The 16954-nt window shown below is 35.1% G+C and overlaps 1 protein-coding gene across 14 annotated transcripts in view; it reads left to right on the forward strand.

Moving 5' to 3' along the window:
- The window catches only part of SHLD2 (shieldin complex subunit 2), a 41784-nt gene that overhangs the window by 2366 nt on the left and 22464 nt on the right, over nt 1-16954 (forward strand). For 5 of the 14 annotated variants that reach the window (XM_074592394.1, XM_074592391.1, XM_074592390.1 and 2 more), the window contains exons 2-5: nt 6395-6461; nt 7313-7356; nt 8469-8552; nt 15994-16152. The exons of 2 other annotated variants lie outside the window; for them this stretch is intronic. The gene's annotated coding sequence lies outside the window, so the exon portion shown is untranslated. Of the gene's footprint in view, nt 1-6394; nt 6462-7312; nt 7357-8468; nt 8553-12464; nt 12516-15860; nt 16153-16954 lie in introns of those variants that run through there. 7 more of the 14 variants (XM_074592397.1, XM_074592396.1, XM_074592395.1 and 4 more) reach the window with 6 other exon arrangements.

Consider the following 16954-nt stretch of genomic DNA (forward strand, 5'->3'; position numbering starts at 1 on the left):
CGTTTTTATTTAAAAATTTGTGCGGTATAGGTGAAGAGAGACAAGCAAGTTGATTTAATTCCTAACCTGCTTCCAAAATATCTTTATGTATAATTTTAAGAGATTATTTTTATTATATATAAGAGCAATAATAAAAACTGTATTGTGCCTTCCTGAAACAATCCACGGTTTTAAGGTGTAAATTAGCAATTTCATAGCAAGTGGAGTCAAATTTATGTGTCAAATCTTAAAGTTTTATTGAAAAAAGTGACCTCAGACAGAATCCAGTACTTTCTGCTTAATCCATGATATTATTTGAAGTATTAGCTATTTCAGAATATGTAGGTGACTAGGATAACCTTTTTCCTGTGACTAACATCATTAATAATGTTGTTGTAAATGAAAAATATTTGTTTATTAAAGTTAAAAGTCAGTTAGCTTAATGTTGTTCAACAAAGTTTGTCAATTGGCTAAAATGTTCTTAGGATGTACTGGTACTGGATTCTCTCAGAAGCTAGGATTGCTGTGCCCAGTTTGCATCCCAGTCTCCTTACTACCTCATCAAAGTAGGTGAGAGAGAGCAGAGAAGCTGGAAATTAGGGATCCTCACAAGGCTCTAATTGCCTGTTGTCTGGCTAAGCCCCTTTGAATCCAGGGTAACCCTGGGATTTACCTCCAGTTCAGGGGCTCCGGAGTCTAAACATCCACTGGACAACAGGTGGAAAGTTGATTCGTACAGTGTGCAGAAAACTAATTCCTTTCTGTGGTTAAACAAACTTTCTTCTGGGCACAGGAATGGATTTTGAAGTACTCTACAAATGGAATTACAGTTGCTTCAGGAAGCTTCATTTTAAGCTGTCAGCTGTATCACATGAAGCGTTTGGCAGTTAACCTTTGCTTGAAGATATGGTTGAGATAAATTCCAAATATTGGTAACACTTACATACGATGACGTTTTTTTTCTCGTGATTCCAGAAATAATTTGTCAAGTTGTAAAACTGAGGTTCTAGTCCAGTGGGATAATTTAGAATATTATACAAGCTGAAACATGTTCTTGTTCCCCTTTGAATTGACTATATAAGCAACTATGTTTTCTTTCCTCATTTTACCAGAAGTTGCAAAAAAAATTGCGTATTTTTCTTGGACGTAAGTGTTATGCCGTATTGCTTTATGTAGACCTTGGTAGTGTAACTAAACAGTTGAGAGCTGGGGTTATTGTTTTATGCCAAACTCTTGTTGAAGAAAAATTGTTCGGCCTCTGAGTTAACAGACCTGTGGATGGCTGAATAATAGTTACTCGGAGAATGGGAGGGACTGAATCTGTCAGGAATACTAACTGTGGTCCTATTCATATTCCTCTTGGTTGAAATCCTGTGTGTGTGTCTGTTAAATAGAGGGTATGCAGGTAGGCAGCAAGTGTGTAGGGCTTCACAGTAATCGTACTGCATTGGAGCTGCCTGCATATTGTGTCAAAGTATGTTAAGATAGTATCGAATAGCGATCTAATTCTTTTGCAGGTCTTTAGCTTGAGATATTCTCAAGTTTTATGGATTGTATTTTCCACCTTCACAGTGCTTTAAAGTAAAACTTCATGTATAATTATTTTTGGCATGGGATGTGAAAGTAGTGAAGAGATGGCTGTTTCTTTATCTGCAGGAAAATGTTGTACCAGCATTCAGTCTTCAGAATAATGGGGGGAAATGTTGATAAGGCATGTGGTCTTTTAAATATGTATATTTTTATAAAATAAATACACTACAGTTTAAAGAATCTAAGGAATTATTAATGTAATCTGAGTCTAATTTTGATTCTAAATTTGTGAATAAGTTATATGTATTTGTCACTTAGATATGAATCTAAGTGCCACATTTCTTGGTTATATTTTTCCCTTTTTATGCCAAGCCAATACATGATATAACAGAGATGAAATGAAAAGGGTGGCGCAGTTGTCTAGCTTTACAGTGTTGCTAGAGGGCTGGCTCTGTAAGATGCTATTACAGGCAACACACAAATTAGGTGAATCCCAGAAGATGACTTTAATTTGTGACCTGCCTATATAAGCACTTTTACAAAAAGAACACCTCACTAGGAATCTTCATTTCAGTCATCTCTTTATAACCAATTAGAGACTAAAGCTGACAAAAAGGCATTTCACTGGTAGCATAAGGTATCAATACTTAGATCTTTTGGTTTGCAGACTAAGGGGGAGCCAGCTGAATTTAAAATTCTGGTAAAGACCTATGAATCACTTAATTGAGGTCTGTGAGATACTTTTTCTTTCCTTTATAAATAGCTTCAGCTGTGTTCAGCCATACCAAAGCTGGAGAGCAGGCTGGCAGGTTTTCATTTTTTGCTGCCTTTGCCTTGATACAAAAGAACCTGAATTTGGTGGTTTTCCAGGCAGGCTGCAGAAGTTAGATTTGCATATGCTGCAAATCTGAGATGTGCTTTCTGTAGTGCTGCAGAGTGGGAGAAGAGGTATATGGATTATTTCCTGTTGAGATAAAGACTTTAAAGCGTCCAGTATTTTGTGTTATTAGCGAGGTGCCTAGGTACCTGTAGTCTGACTATTTAACATTATTTTTGTGTTTTGCATTAAATGTAAGTATTTCATGATTGCTAAATTCAAGTATAAGCTGCTAACATCTTGTTCATATATAAATAGTAGCTTTTTTGCCTGTCTGTAGCACTGTAAAAGTAGGGAATGAAACTCAAGTGTACAAGTAAAGTAGGAAGTTTAGGGGCTTAGGCTGGTAGGGACTTTCTTTAGGAAATGCTAGTGAGAGTCCTGTTTTCTGGATTTGAGGTACTGATATAAAAATAAGAAGTAGGTGAGCAAAATAATGATTAAATTTATTGCTTAAGCAATCATAAGACTTTTTTACTTTTACAGATTTTCTGCAAGATACTGTTCTTATTTTACAGTTCTGACAATAGAATTATTAGTCTGTTTTCCATAATGTAAATTTGACAGGGATTCTTAATTCTCTCAGTGAAAGGTCCTTGAAAAACCTTCAGAAAGTGGACTAATCTGCCAATGTTTCAGAGCAAGTGTCAGAGGGCAGTTTTCTGAGCTTTTAAAATGTTAATAATTCTGCTGCAGAAGTCAGAAAATATTGAATGAATCCTGATAAGTACCTCATAAGTAAATACAGTTTTGATTGCCATGAAAAGTGGTGGTGCTTATGTTTATCAGCTTTGAAGACTGTCTGTCTCCATCTGTTTATATTGTTGCTGTGCATGATGACTGAGGTTGCCAACTGGTTACTTCAGCTTTGTGACAGAAGAGATATAAAAAGCTCTTCATGTATACAGGAGATAATGTCCTCATCTCTTGTTTAGACAGTCTATAGATAGGCAAAAATTTTCTGTGCCATGTTTTGGTGCTGTTACAGTCAATATAGTACTAACAGGCATTGCCAGAAAATATATCTGAGAAATATAAAATATGCTTTTTGTATATTTCCCGTAATGCTACTTAGGGTTTTCAGATGTCTAGGACAAAAAGTAACTTTCTCTGAAAGCTGCAGATCTGATCTGAAGCTTACTGAAGTCAGTAACAAATTAATATGATTTCAGTGACCTTTCAGTTAACATTGCCCTACATGAAGTGATAGAGGCTTTTGCAGGTTAATGTGAAGGCTCTACCGTTCTCAGTTCCTCTGTTGGTGAGAATCTGTTAAAGCAGCTGCTTTGTGTCTATGTGGAGTAATCTTTAGCTTTTGCTTGGTTTTTGTCTCATTTCTAGTTTAAAAGACAGAAGAGGGAGTGATACAGTTATCAAACTCAATATATTTGAGATTCCCATTTACATGTTAAATGTGTTTGAAATTAGCTGATGTAAAAGGCTAGTTATGGGAAAGCTGACAGGTATACAGGCATAAAAGCCTTCACAGATGCACTGTGAGCATTTGAGCTTTGTTGCCTTAAATAGGGCTAGGAGGGAAAGTAAGTACTTTAGTTGGTTTATTTCCTGGAAATGATATTTTTTTGTAGAGAATTGCTCTCTATTTTAGTAAACACAGCAAAAACCAGGTAGTAGAAAGTATGGTTTGCCAGGAGTGAACTAAGAATTGTTTGAAAGTGACATTTACAATTGAAATTAGTTTGGTGGGGTTTGTTGGTGTTTTTTTTGCAACTCTTTGTGTCCTTGGCTGGCTGAAAATTATACCTGAGATCTTAACAGCCTGGAATCACAGCATCAGAGACTGCAAACCAGTTTTTTCTTGCTTTAATACTCAATTGACAATCAGAAGTTGTTGACGTAAACTAAGTGCCTATTGTTTAAATAACAAACATTGAAGCTTTTATGAAGTAGAGGATACTAGTCTCCTGTAGTGCTTTTGTTTGCATTTCTGTTAACAAAATCAATTTTATCCTCTTTCACTTTGGAAGACTGTTTATAGAAATCCATATTGGTAAAATACATTTGAGTGCTTAATCCTTTGTGAAAGTTGTTGGTGGATGAAGCTCAGATCCAAAGGAATTAAGAATTGCCTCTCAAGTTTGTTGGTACAGTTGAAATTGGTATTATTCATCAGAAAATCCAGGAGGACATTGGTTGGAATTTTTCAGCACATCATGTGTTTCCCAAAAAGTATATATAAATAAATCACTGTTTATGCTGGATATGAAAAATGTGTATGTGATATCTTTTCTTAGTCATCTTTCACAGACCTCAGAATTGTTCGTGGTGCCCACTGTGTGTGGAGATCCAGTGCAAAAAGTCACTGGAAAAAGATCCACTGCAAAAAGCTCACCCCAGAGAAATCTCAGAAGGGTGAAAATAGATCAGAATAAGAAATACTTCTGTTTTAATTAAATTGTCCCATCTTGAGCACATCTAAACAATTTTTTAAAACACTGTATTTTAAAGAAACAGTTAGATATTTTTCCAGTCCTTTTGGTCTGTCTTCTAGTTAAATGACCTGGTTTATTAATAATATCCTTCAGTGGAAATGCTGGAGTTCATTAAAATCCCATGTTATATATAATGTTTAGATGCCCATATGGCAATCGTGTTCAATGTCTAGATATGCAGAGCCAGACGTAAGTGCCAGTTTATGGAGTCGTGGCAAGACCTGCACGGGCAAAATCTGTGTATCTTGGAATATCTTCTGGAGGTGTTGTTGCTGTCACTTGGTGCTGGTGTAGGAGCTGTGGACATCTGAAGGAGCAAGAGTGGGGTGGACCTAGTGGTGTCCGGAGATGTGAGAAGCATCAAAGAGATACTGGCAGTTGACATGAGAACAGTTTGCAATTGCTGCCATAGAATTTGATTTAGATAAACATACATTTTAATTAACAAGGTGAAGATTTTGTGCTGTTTAAGCTTTTCTTGATTATTATTTATTGTCTAATCTTGTCACTATTGGCAAGATAACGTCTAATTTATCTGTTCTACTTTATCTCTTCTGTTTTTTCTTTTGGAAGTCACTAGGTTGAAGGTAAGCTTATTTTGAAATACTTACAAGGTAGAGCATCTGCACATCATTGGTAACAGATTTTCTGATTTCAAAAGGAGTATTATATTGCTGTCATATGGCTCAGTGAGTTAAAATCATCATGGAATTTGTAAAAGCTTATCTTGATTTCTTTTGTCTTGTCATTTTTTTGGATAAGCTGGTGTTTGTCTTTGGTAAAGGAAAACTAACTGGCAATCTAATTTATGCTTTCAGATTGTTCAATTATTGTTAGAGGTCAACTTTCTTGCACAAGTGTATCCTGTATGTACATCTCAGATTTATAGTCTACATTAGCACTGTGTCAGTTATTTATATAAATAAATGTAACATTGGCCTATATAAGCAGAAGTTCAGCTTCATGTGATGAGTATCTCATGAAGGTAATAGAGGAGAAGGAAGGAAAAAGAAGCCAATCTCCTTCACTGTTCTGTTCCCTTGTATACTTTACGCCTCACCTAACAGTGAACCCATACTTGTAGTGCAAGTCCATTAGTGTTATTTAGTTTTAGGCTTAATTTATTCTTGTTTATTACATGGCTAATTCAGTGAAGGTTATTTTAAGTCAAAGAAATTAATGGGCCTGTTAACTAAAAGAAAAAAGATATCTAATTTGGCAAAACATTGTACCCCCTCACCTTTTTTTCTTCCAGAGAGTATGAGTCTTAAAGTCATATCAAGACAAATTTTGAAGTAATTCTTAACATTTTGAAAATTAAGGCTTAGTTGTATGGGTAGGTTCTGTGCAACACATAAGGTAAGAGAAAACCTCTTTCAAATAGTGTATGAGATTCAAGAACTAAACAACAAAAAAAGTAACACCAGGTGCCCTGTGTTAATACCAACTTTGAATAATTTGATTATTTTATTGTGGTGTAAGTCAGCACCTGAGACCTCAATAAGGAATAAAAAGCATTTGACTGAGGAGGACAATACATTTTTTTTTATTGCAGGAAGAGATAAAAATCACAGATATAGAAATGGGGTAACCAGAGATGATGAATGTTAAAATCTCAACAGGTAAGCTGAAAAGTTGAGATAAAATGGGTAGTCTTGTGACTTATCAAACTGGCAAAGGATTACACATTTGGCAATGTGTAAAGTATGGGTATGAAAGAGTCGCACAGAGTGAGTTCTCCACTTGTTTCAGGTTACTGTGTGAGCCAAAGTAAATTACTTAATCTTTCCTAGCCTCAGTTCCCACATGAAAAACAGATGATAATTTATTCCCTACTTAAAGGTGTAGGGAGGCCAAATGTATTAAGTATCATTTGGAACTGAGCTGGTTATACAAACTTGTATGGTCCTCATATCTGAAAGAATATATAGGTCAGAAATTACAGAGCATGGGCAGTATTTATTCTCAATGAGAAACTAATGGAACTTGGTTTTCTAGTAAACTGATACAGTTTTTCTTTCCTGTCAAACTTAAGTTTTCTCAAGAAATACAGGAAACTCTTAGATTGTCCTCTAAGTGATAAGTGAAATACTTCTTGCCTTGAATGTTTAACCTTTATTTATTATTTACTCAGGTTTTTTCCTTGTTAGGAACAGAAACAGTGAGCTCTAATGGAACTACAGTTCATTCACTTTATGTTGAAGATCATGAAAAATACAAGTTATGTAGGATTTTCCAGGTTCTGTTGGATTAAAAAAACCCATAGAAATTGGCGTTAGAGAAATAAGCAGAAATTCTCTTGGAATATCAAATACTACCTGTAGCTGCCTCCATAAGCTACTTTAAAGTGTCAGTTTGGATAAAAGGAGTGATTGTCAAATACATTACATACGTGTTTTTCCAGTAGACTTTACTTCAATCATTTCCACACCATGTGCTTAAAGTGTCTGAAAAAAAATAATCTGTCTTTCAGCAGGTCTTCATCCAGCAGATTGGATGATGACAGGTGAAGAGAAGGTAATATAACTTGACCTGTGACTATATTTGGTTATAAAACTTTCTAAAATGCCAACTAAGGTGAAATTACTCAACAAACAAAGGAAATAGATACTGGAATTGGCATGAGTTCTTTGGGAATGTGCCAGTGTAGATATGATTGTGCCTTTTTGCTGAGAATGTCAGATCAACTTCTTTAAAGCAGTATAATTCCTTGAGCTTTGTCTGTATTTGCTTGTTTGTGTTTTGTTTTCCCATTCTAGATCCTAATAGAATATAAAGTCTGGAGATGTATCGATCAAGGTGATTTTATTAGATCTTTAACTACATGGACTGCTCATTCTAACTGACCTATTGGGAGTATGGACATTGCAGTTCAGCTACTCCCCATTCTTCCTGTGTACAGCCATGTAACCCCAGTGGACAGAGCTCTGACTTCTCAGGCATGAGACGTTCATTCTACAGTAGGATAATCAGTCAAGATCAACCCCCTTATTGCATCAATACTTGTAAAGCACCGCTAATCCTAAAGATCAATGACAAGCTTTCTTCCAGTAGTACTGCACTTGACATCTAGTTCTTGACCTAAGAAGTCAGTATTTCCTCCTTAGGATAATGGGGCTAGACTACTCATGAATTATCATGAGTACTGTTACTAGTATGAGGCATGGTGGCAAATTTCTACCATGGAGCCTGGAACCATACTGGACCCTAGATAACTTTTAAATGGGAGCAGCTTCAGCCTCCACTTAGCTGCATTTTGATTCATACAAGATGAGCAGCTGAATAGGTCAAAATGCATTCTTTCAAAGTCTCAAGTAAGATTTCCCTGCTACTTTCTAAAATGCTAATGTTATCTGCAAGAGTGAAATTTTCTTTTTTTTTTGAAAGATAAGTTTGAGTCAGGACATTTTTTTATAGTCTTTCATTTTATGTTTACAATCTTAAGCAGCTGGGCTCTGATTGAGGATGGAAAAGCTTTGTGTAACACCACCGTTCTACATAGTGGTACAGTGCAAATGGCTTTGCATTGCTCAGCAGTGGAGGATACTACTGATGGACAGCCCCTCTCTCTGCATTTTTACATGCCTGGTGAAAGTCTGAGATGCCCACTAAACACTGTGTCGTTTCAGGGGTACTTGGAGAATGGTATCTGCATAAAGGAGGTTTCAGGATCGAGGCTTCAGACTTAATTAAAAATTACCTAGATTTAAAATGTAAGTACTTGTATTCTGAACACTGGGTTTCCCAAGTTAAAGGGACAGGCATAGGTAAAGGGACTTGACAGTTGGTTCCCATTTAGGATAAGAATTTTAACTTTCTTAAGAGCTGGTAGAGTAAAAATTATTTGTTTGCCAAACTGGAAACGGAGCATAAAGTAACATCATAATGTATACAAGAATTAAGAACTGTGTAGTCATATTGTGTAGTTCTTAATTCTTTTATATGTTATGATGTTATGTCTTCCCTCTTCAATATTTGCCTTTTTAAATGAGGAATACAATTGAAGTGGACACTGCTTTGAATTTTTTTCTTCCTGGCTTCATCAAATCAAGTACTTACACTTGCTTATGTTGTAAAGATTAAAGGCTTTCATCCATACCCTGTCATTTACTAATTTTTTCTCACTGTGATATGACTGTTCCGTTTTCTGCATGTTTTTTCTGTTGGCAGCTGCAGTTCATGGTATATTGTATAATATATTGTAATGTCATACAAGTTCCTGTTGAGAGAAAGTTTTAATTAGCAAGGTAATATTTTGCTTCTCACTTGTCACTGAATACCTTGTACTTAATGAAAGAATCCTGTCTTCATTTTGGAGAAGATGCCTTCAAGTATTTTTTTAATCTAATTTCCATACCATAAATTGAATCTCCATTTGTTGCTTTTTAGATTTATGCTGACAAATGTGATAGTTTAGCATTTTGTTTTTATGTATTTTTATTTATATCAGATTTTTCTTCTGCTCCAGTGTATCATAATGGTTAACATGAACTGTTACTGTATTTCATTTAACATTTGTTGTTCTGAGCTCATTAACTGCCATTAATTTGGATGGTAAGTTAATTTTAGCTGCAAGATAAAGCTTTATGTTATATATATATATAGTATAAACATCAGTATAGTTCTTGCAATGAGATGTCAGGTGACTCAGGACATTAGCTAAGATAGAACAAATTGTACTGCTTTTTTAATTCCTTTCTGGTCAGTTGTAAGGGTTACTAATCTCTGGAGAAAGATAATAGGTCATATGTTTAATGTAATAGCTTTTTGGTTTTCTGCTTTATCTGCTAATTTTAAAATCTTTTAAAGTAAGCTCATATAAACATGTTTTAATGTGAAATTTATGGGAAGGACAAAACCAATGTGTATTTACTCATTACCTGTTACATGCTCAATACTACAATAGATGATTATTTGTATTCTGTGTGCTCCCTACTGCAAGCAAGTAAAATCTGGTGTTATTCAAATCGTTAGCTAAATACATAAAATAGTTTGATATGGAATGGATAGCTAGTTCCCTGTATTCCCTGATAAATCATAATTTACTTTACCTGTAATTTTCCTCTTTCAGGTCTTCACAGAAGGTAAAATTCACCTGTGGGAATTTTACAAAAGAATGAATTTTACAAAAGAATATCCAGAGCTAATTTATTACCAAACTAATTTGTGTATTGTGGCATTAAACAGAACTCTTCGAAAAGATACATTTTTAATGTTGACCCTGCCATTTCTGTTCTACATGAAAACTTCCTACTAGAGTTTTTAAAATACTTTTCTGGAGACTACTGTGATTGTAGCTTTGTATAGCTGCTCACATGGTTGTGTGGATAAAAATTACGCTAGTACACTAGTAGACACATTTGCCTTGTATACACTATCAGTCATACTGTTTCTATCCTAGTAAAGATCAAGTATAGAACTTGCAAACATTTGGCAGACAGGAAAAAAAAAATATTTGCAAACAGTATTGCAGTTCCAGTACACAAAGTATTAAGTAAACTATGAGGTGAGCATTTGTTAAATCTAGTCTTTCCTGATTATATTGAATTATACTCAGAGGCAATTTTTAGTTTTACTTCAGCTTGAAGCAGCTTCTGCATGAAGACAGTGGATAAATAGATAACCCTCTTTTGCTTCCATCCTTAACTTTTCATACTTCAGGAGGTTTGAAATTTACACAACTTAAAATTTCATGGTTCCAGCACATTTTGTATTTTTGGTTTTGTCAACATAGTTTGGTGGTAAGATTGATCATCTAGAGTACCAGCTTCTCTCTGAAGAAAGGTACTTTCCTCTAAGTGGGTTGCTGGTGTATGTGAAAGTGTTAAGTCTGCATATACTTGGCTGGACTTTCTCCCAAAGGACATGATGGAAAAGCTAGGGTGGGCAGAATATTCCCAGGTATCAAAATGGTGAGAGGGAAATAAATGATATTGAAGACTTTTCAGATTGTCTGTGAGTTAGGCATATAGGGCTGGTCTGAACCCCTTAGTGTAATACACCTCAAAAATGAGGACTATATAGTACTGCAAGTAATAGAATAATTTGTAAGAGTTGTTGAATTAAGGAGAACTAAATTAAGATAGACAGAAATAGTCACATAGCATGGTACAGAAAATAGAGTTATTGCCTCTAACATAAAAACAGTGAAGAAAATTATGCATCTTTACCGAGAACATAGATGGGTACAATACGGTTTTTTTATCAGTGGTTATGCTGCTATGCACTATGACTTACAACAGTAGAGGGAGACCCAAGGTGACTTGTAACGCCACACCCTAAGTTATCTGATTTTGCTTGAAGTGTTTTCAGACAGCTGAATTACCAAGGAAAAGGGTAGATATATGTACAGGCCCTATAAATCAATGCTTCAAGCATTTTATTCAATTTTGTTCAATTGTGATGATTTCATTTAACTTTTATGGGCATAGTAGGATAGAAATCGTGATCTACAATTTTTTTGAAGCATAATCAATTAAGCTATTTTGAATAACTAGTCTAAGTGCCTTGCTGCCTCAAAGTCTGAGAGATTAGTTACCTCTTTGAAATAGGGAAATTTGCATCTAAAAGGCACCTTTGGCTCAGTCAGCTGTGTTGATAGTTACTCAGTGTCACCTGTTCTCTGTTAAAGCTTAACCAGTTTGCTAAACTAACTTCTATCTAAACCATTGAAATGTAAAGGCTTATATATTAAAAAGGTAATGCTAATTTCCTTTATGCATCATATCTTAATTTTTTGCTAGGTAAATGCTAAAGGACTTAAAACTTTCTTTCTGTTTCCAGAAGTTTCACTGTAGTTTTCACTAACTTAAAATACTCTAAAATTTTTATCTTTATTTTTCTGCAGTGCTTTAGTAAATTAACAACTTTACTCCTTATCCGTAATACCTGTGAAAGAGTATTTGCTTGGCTGATATTCCTACAGTTCTATAAGGAAGTTGGTAGCTATGTTGCTTCTGTAGCCACAATAAGGAGCAAATGTGTGCAGTGAACCATCTGTTATCTTTGTAGTGCTAGTTACTATCGTACAGAGACAGCTTGGTCCAAGTCTGAAGGTTGTATTTCCTTAAGGGAGCTTTATTTCTGAAAAAAATCTTAAACCTTTTACCTTCTAGATAGAAGAGCGTATCTTTTCCAGTTGTTAATGCTGAAGTGTATTCTTGAGGGGTGTGTGTAGTGTGTGCAATAGGAAGATCCTAAAATAACCTGGAAATTTCCTTGAATTTTCAAGAACAGAAATAATAGTGATTTGGCTATAAAAATCAGTACTGTCATGTAGTTGACATCTGTCAAGGGTTTTTTTTAAAATACAGTGCTCACATCAGAAGCATGTTCTATGAACTTTCCTTTGAGACTTTAGTTTTATAGAAATTTTTTTGTGAAACCAGCTTTCCTCTTCCTGAGATATGAAAATATTTGGGAGATCAGCTATTTAGTATATCAGATTGGCAGTTATTTGAACCTCACAAAGATACACCAATGATACCACATGAAGGATGAGGCTGCATACTACAGAAACAGATAAAACGTGCAGAATGTGGCTCAGGGTGGGAAAAGAATAGAAAAGGTCTGGTGCCATAGGTTCATGCCTGTCAAAAAATACTTCCTGTTGTTTCTGTTTACAGGAAGGTTAAATATTTGCTCTTCTGGAGAGATCCTGCTTACACACTGAGGAGGTAAATGAACTCCTGATGGAGCTATTGGTCTAAAGAGATTTTGTGGGCTTGTATGCCATCTGGCTGCTTCTGGAGCTGCTTGTTGCACAGCCTTGAAGCATGTCTTGATCTAGTGATGACTTGTGTGCTCCTGTTATGACTTCTTTGAGCAGGTGGCTGGGTTTATTTTTGTTAACAGACATCTAACTTGAATTATTTAATGATGCTGTCAAATGAGATATACTCCACTCGCCTTAAATGTAAGAGGAAGTGTGGCTTTTGTTAAAGGCTACTGCTAACGTGTCTACTTGTGGTGAAGAGTGAAAGGCATTTTACTAATGCTAAGTAGACTCATGAATGATACCTCTTCAGTCCCCTGTCGCCCATAGTACAAAAGCACAGGCACAGGATAATCTTACCTACAACTGTTGTCTGAAATGACAATACCCCATTTTTGTCTGTGAATGAGCAGCCAGCATCCACTTTTCTTGTTAGAAAACTTCATCTTTTTTGAGTGAGGCTTTTATAAAGGTGAGAAATTAAGAGTGGTGGCTTTGTAGTGCAAATAATTTTTTTCTGCCGTAGCGTGGAAGCCACATTCAATGTGAGGGAGTAAATTCTTTCCCAAGCCACTAAAGCAACTGCAATTGAGAGAACAGCCTTTGATTGTGGCTGGCTGTCTGCTATAACCAGTTAATCCCAGTGATGTATGCAATTGCTCTGGAAGATGGATTCCAATAACTTTCATAATGTGAAATACCAGCTCATGTGATTTGAGCCTAAATAAGAATTTTTTTTTGAGAAATACAATGAATTTGTGCTGGAAAATGTACTTGATTAATACTATAATGCCTGTTGCACAGTATCGTAGTGATGTTCTGCCATTTGTATTACTAAGTCAAGCTGAAAGGTATTTGCTGTTCTGGAAATAGATTTTATAGAAATCCATTGAATCAAAGCCCAGAGAATTGTTGCTCAGTTTAGGAAAAAAAAGTCTATTTTCTCATTAATCAAAAAAATTCAGTTTAAGAAAATGGAAAAGACTTTTACAAGAAGAAAATAAAAGCTCATGCGAGCCTGTTATCTTGATTTTTATCTTCCAATCCTAATAAATCAAATCTACAGGCAGTTAATCTGATGGAAATAGGGCTTTTATGACCATGTTTTTGACCAGTTGGCTCATTTTCATCTTAGGTCCTGTATTGTTTTATCAGCCTCAGTTTATCAGAAGATTTAAGTCCTAAAATAGATTTTCATTGCTAATGATCCCTATGGATAATTTTCTGTAGACTTAACCATTTTTCTAAAAAAAAAAAAGACCCGTCATGATGTCATTCTAATATTGTGAGTTTTTTAAATATGCTGAAATATCTGGAATATGTTTCTTGACAGAAGGTATAGCAGTTTAGTAGTTTAAATAGTTTAGTAGTTTAAATAGTTCTCAAAAATAAGAGTTTGGGAAATGAGTGTTCTTCAACAAAACATGCACAGCACTTTTGTGTATCTTTGACCTTTTACCTTTATCTTTCCTTCCTACTCAAAAGGTCACTGTTCTTCAGGACTTTTAACTTCTTCTGTTAGTAACAGCCTCTGTATGTTCATATCTCCTTAATTATGTATTTTCATGTATTGCAAAACAAAAATCAATAAATAACATTTACTTAAAAGGAGCTCTCGCAAGGCACAAAAGCAGTGAGGAAAGAATTATCAAGTTAATCACAAAAGCCTACTACCTTTACTCCAATTTTCAAACACAATGAAGACCATCTCAGTGGCCAAATTGAAAATGTGTTATCAGTGTTCAGATTGTTGCATCATTTGGTTCCAAAAAATAATCCTTTTAAAGTAAAATGGCTGATGAAACTGCTGAGTGGATGCCTCCATGTGATCCAAACTCGTATTTTCAGAATAAATCTCTCAGATCAAGGAAAATATTTTCCTTTTAGGGCACAGTTCTAGAAACCACAGGCCTTGATCCTGCAGATAAGTTGGTACTCATTAAATGTTAGCAATGCCATTTGGTTGCTTGCCTTAGTTATGTATTTTATAATTCAGTAGTTGTTATGAAGAACAATTTAGTGTTTCTAGCCTTTTATTTGGTATTTTGATTTAACTTTTGGAAAGTGACAGACTGTATGGAACTTCTCAAAACACTGTTTTTGGTTTAAATCTCTGATCTCCCTGCTTATGCTGCAGGAGTATTTAAGAACGTTTCTATTGCAATGCCTAAATCAGGTATTTCATATTCAAAAAAGCGTTTTGTTACTGAAAGCGTTGCAGATAAGGAAAAAAGTTTGGATACATGTTGTTTTATGGCTATATATATTGCAGAAAACAGCTTTTATGTATTTGTAAACCAGCTGTATCTGTCTTGAGGTCAAATGGTTTTGTAGTCCTCTGCTAACAGCCAGTGACAAGAACTAAATACTGAATGGATTAGTATAGCTGCAATTTAACATAAATAATAAATACTAAAAGAAATTACTGTATGTATATTCTGATAGCGTTTAGAGGTAACTTCATACTAATTATTACAGGCACGGCTGTAGGCAAATGAAAGCTTGTGATTTACATAAATTTAGATACTGAGTAGCAGGATTCTTGCTGTTCCACCACGTCTGGTCGACAACTGCCTCTGTGTGCTGTATTCCAGAAACATGGCTTTATTATGTGAGTCAAATAACCATCTCTGAGTAAAATTATGTTTGGTTAAAAAGGTCAGTTACAAATAGGACTACAGTCTTTGACTGAAACTTTGTCTTAAAATTTAGATTAAAGATAATTGGTGATTGCTACTATTGCCAAACAAAGCATGACAAAAATAAGACCTGTAATTACCTGTCCTGTCTGTTTTTCCAGTTGCCCTTATGCACGCGTACTTTCTTCCACATGTGTTCTCTTGATTTCTTGTTAGGTGTCACTAGCCTAGTCTAAAGCAATCCACTTTGATTCCTTGAGCTGCCATTCACTTAGAGGTATAATCTTCTTTGAAGCCCATATGGTACATCCCTCACTCTTATGTAGAGTATAAGATTGCTTCAGCTATGAGTTGCTTAGTTTGATTTATTCTGGCAGTTTTTATTTTCCGTTGGGTTCCTCTTAATACATACATATATATATTTGGGGCCAAGCTTGTTGTTGATTTGGTGTAGATAGGTGCTGTTTCTAGTATATTGATTCACCTGCAGTGCCAGTAGGAATTGTTGGCATAAAGATCATCCCATCCTTGTTTCTTGCACAAGTTGCAAGCAAACATGTAATGTGTTCATCACTTCATCCTGGAGTTGTTTCAGATTCTAAGTGTGTGAAACTTACTACACTGCTTGCTGTTACTTCAGTTTTTCAAGATTATTATACAGCTACAGTACCTGGCTTTAAAAGACAAATTGAATTTTGGAGGAAGATTTGAGTAGCATGGTAAAAGTGCCAGAAGAGTTTTCTGTAGTGGATCAGAATTCTGCATCCAGAGGTTTATTTCTATTTTTTCTTTGGTTGGCAGGTGTCTTAGATTTTCTACTCTACCATCATATGGGAGTAACTGTAAAATAAAAATAAAAAATAAAAATCCCAACCAACCAACCAACCCTACAGCTTGAATTGAACTGAAAGTAAATACTCTGAAGATGGCTTTTAATAACTCAGTTTCTTCTTTTGTAAGGTTAGTGAAACAGTCCTTTAATTCTGTTTATACTACAGTTAGAAGTGTAAAATCAAGTGTGCAAATGAGGGAGGGGAAAGCTCACAGTAGAAGTTAAAATTTAGAATTTAAAGAATATCCTACTTTATTTGTTATCTACAGGGCCAGCTTTTCAGCAAGTAAAGGATGGTATAATTGCTTTTGCATATTGCAGGAATCAAGTTATTAACTACTTAGATTAGGATGTTCATCATCAAGTTCTATCAAAGCTGTAAGTTAAAAGAATATACTGTTTTTACTCCCAAAATCGTCAGTGTTGGGGGGTGTATGAGAATTCTGGAGAGGAAAAGAAGCTAAACTTTTGCATTATATTGCACTAATCCTTTGTCTTCTGATGCACTGCTGTCTTTTATGTCTGTAATTTTGTTTATAGCTTGAAGCTGTAGTGTGAAGCAAAGAAAGAAACCATTACCTGGAGGTGGAATTAGCATGGTTTACTTTCAGTGTATAGGACTTAAGTAAAGACTAGATGAAACTATATTTGGATGTAACTTTTAAAAACAGGAATTTAGGCATCTCACTACCATTAACATTCAAGAGTGACAGGAAGCTGAAGCTGTGTCACCCTCTTTAAATTAGTTTGGCCTAATGCTTAAGTGACTATCATGGTGGGCGAATACTATCATGAATAGTGAAATATGGAATAAAAGTAATGAATACTTCTAAGGTATTTTAAGGGTAACTTAAGGCCATGCACACATGGTCCTAGAGTATTTAACCATTGAAAGAGAATTTTTAAAACTATTTTTAACTTTTTCCTATC

The sequence above is a fragment of the Larus michahellis genome, chromosome 6, assembly GCF_964199755.1.
Source record: "Larus michahellis chromosome 6, bLarMic1.1, whole genome shotgun sequence".
Taxonomy (NCBI): Eukaryota; Metazoa; Chordata; class Aves; order Charadriiformes; family Laridae; genus Larus; species Larus michahellis.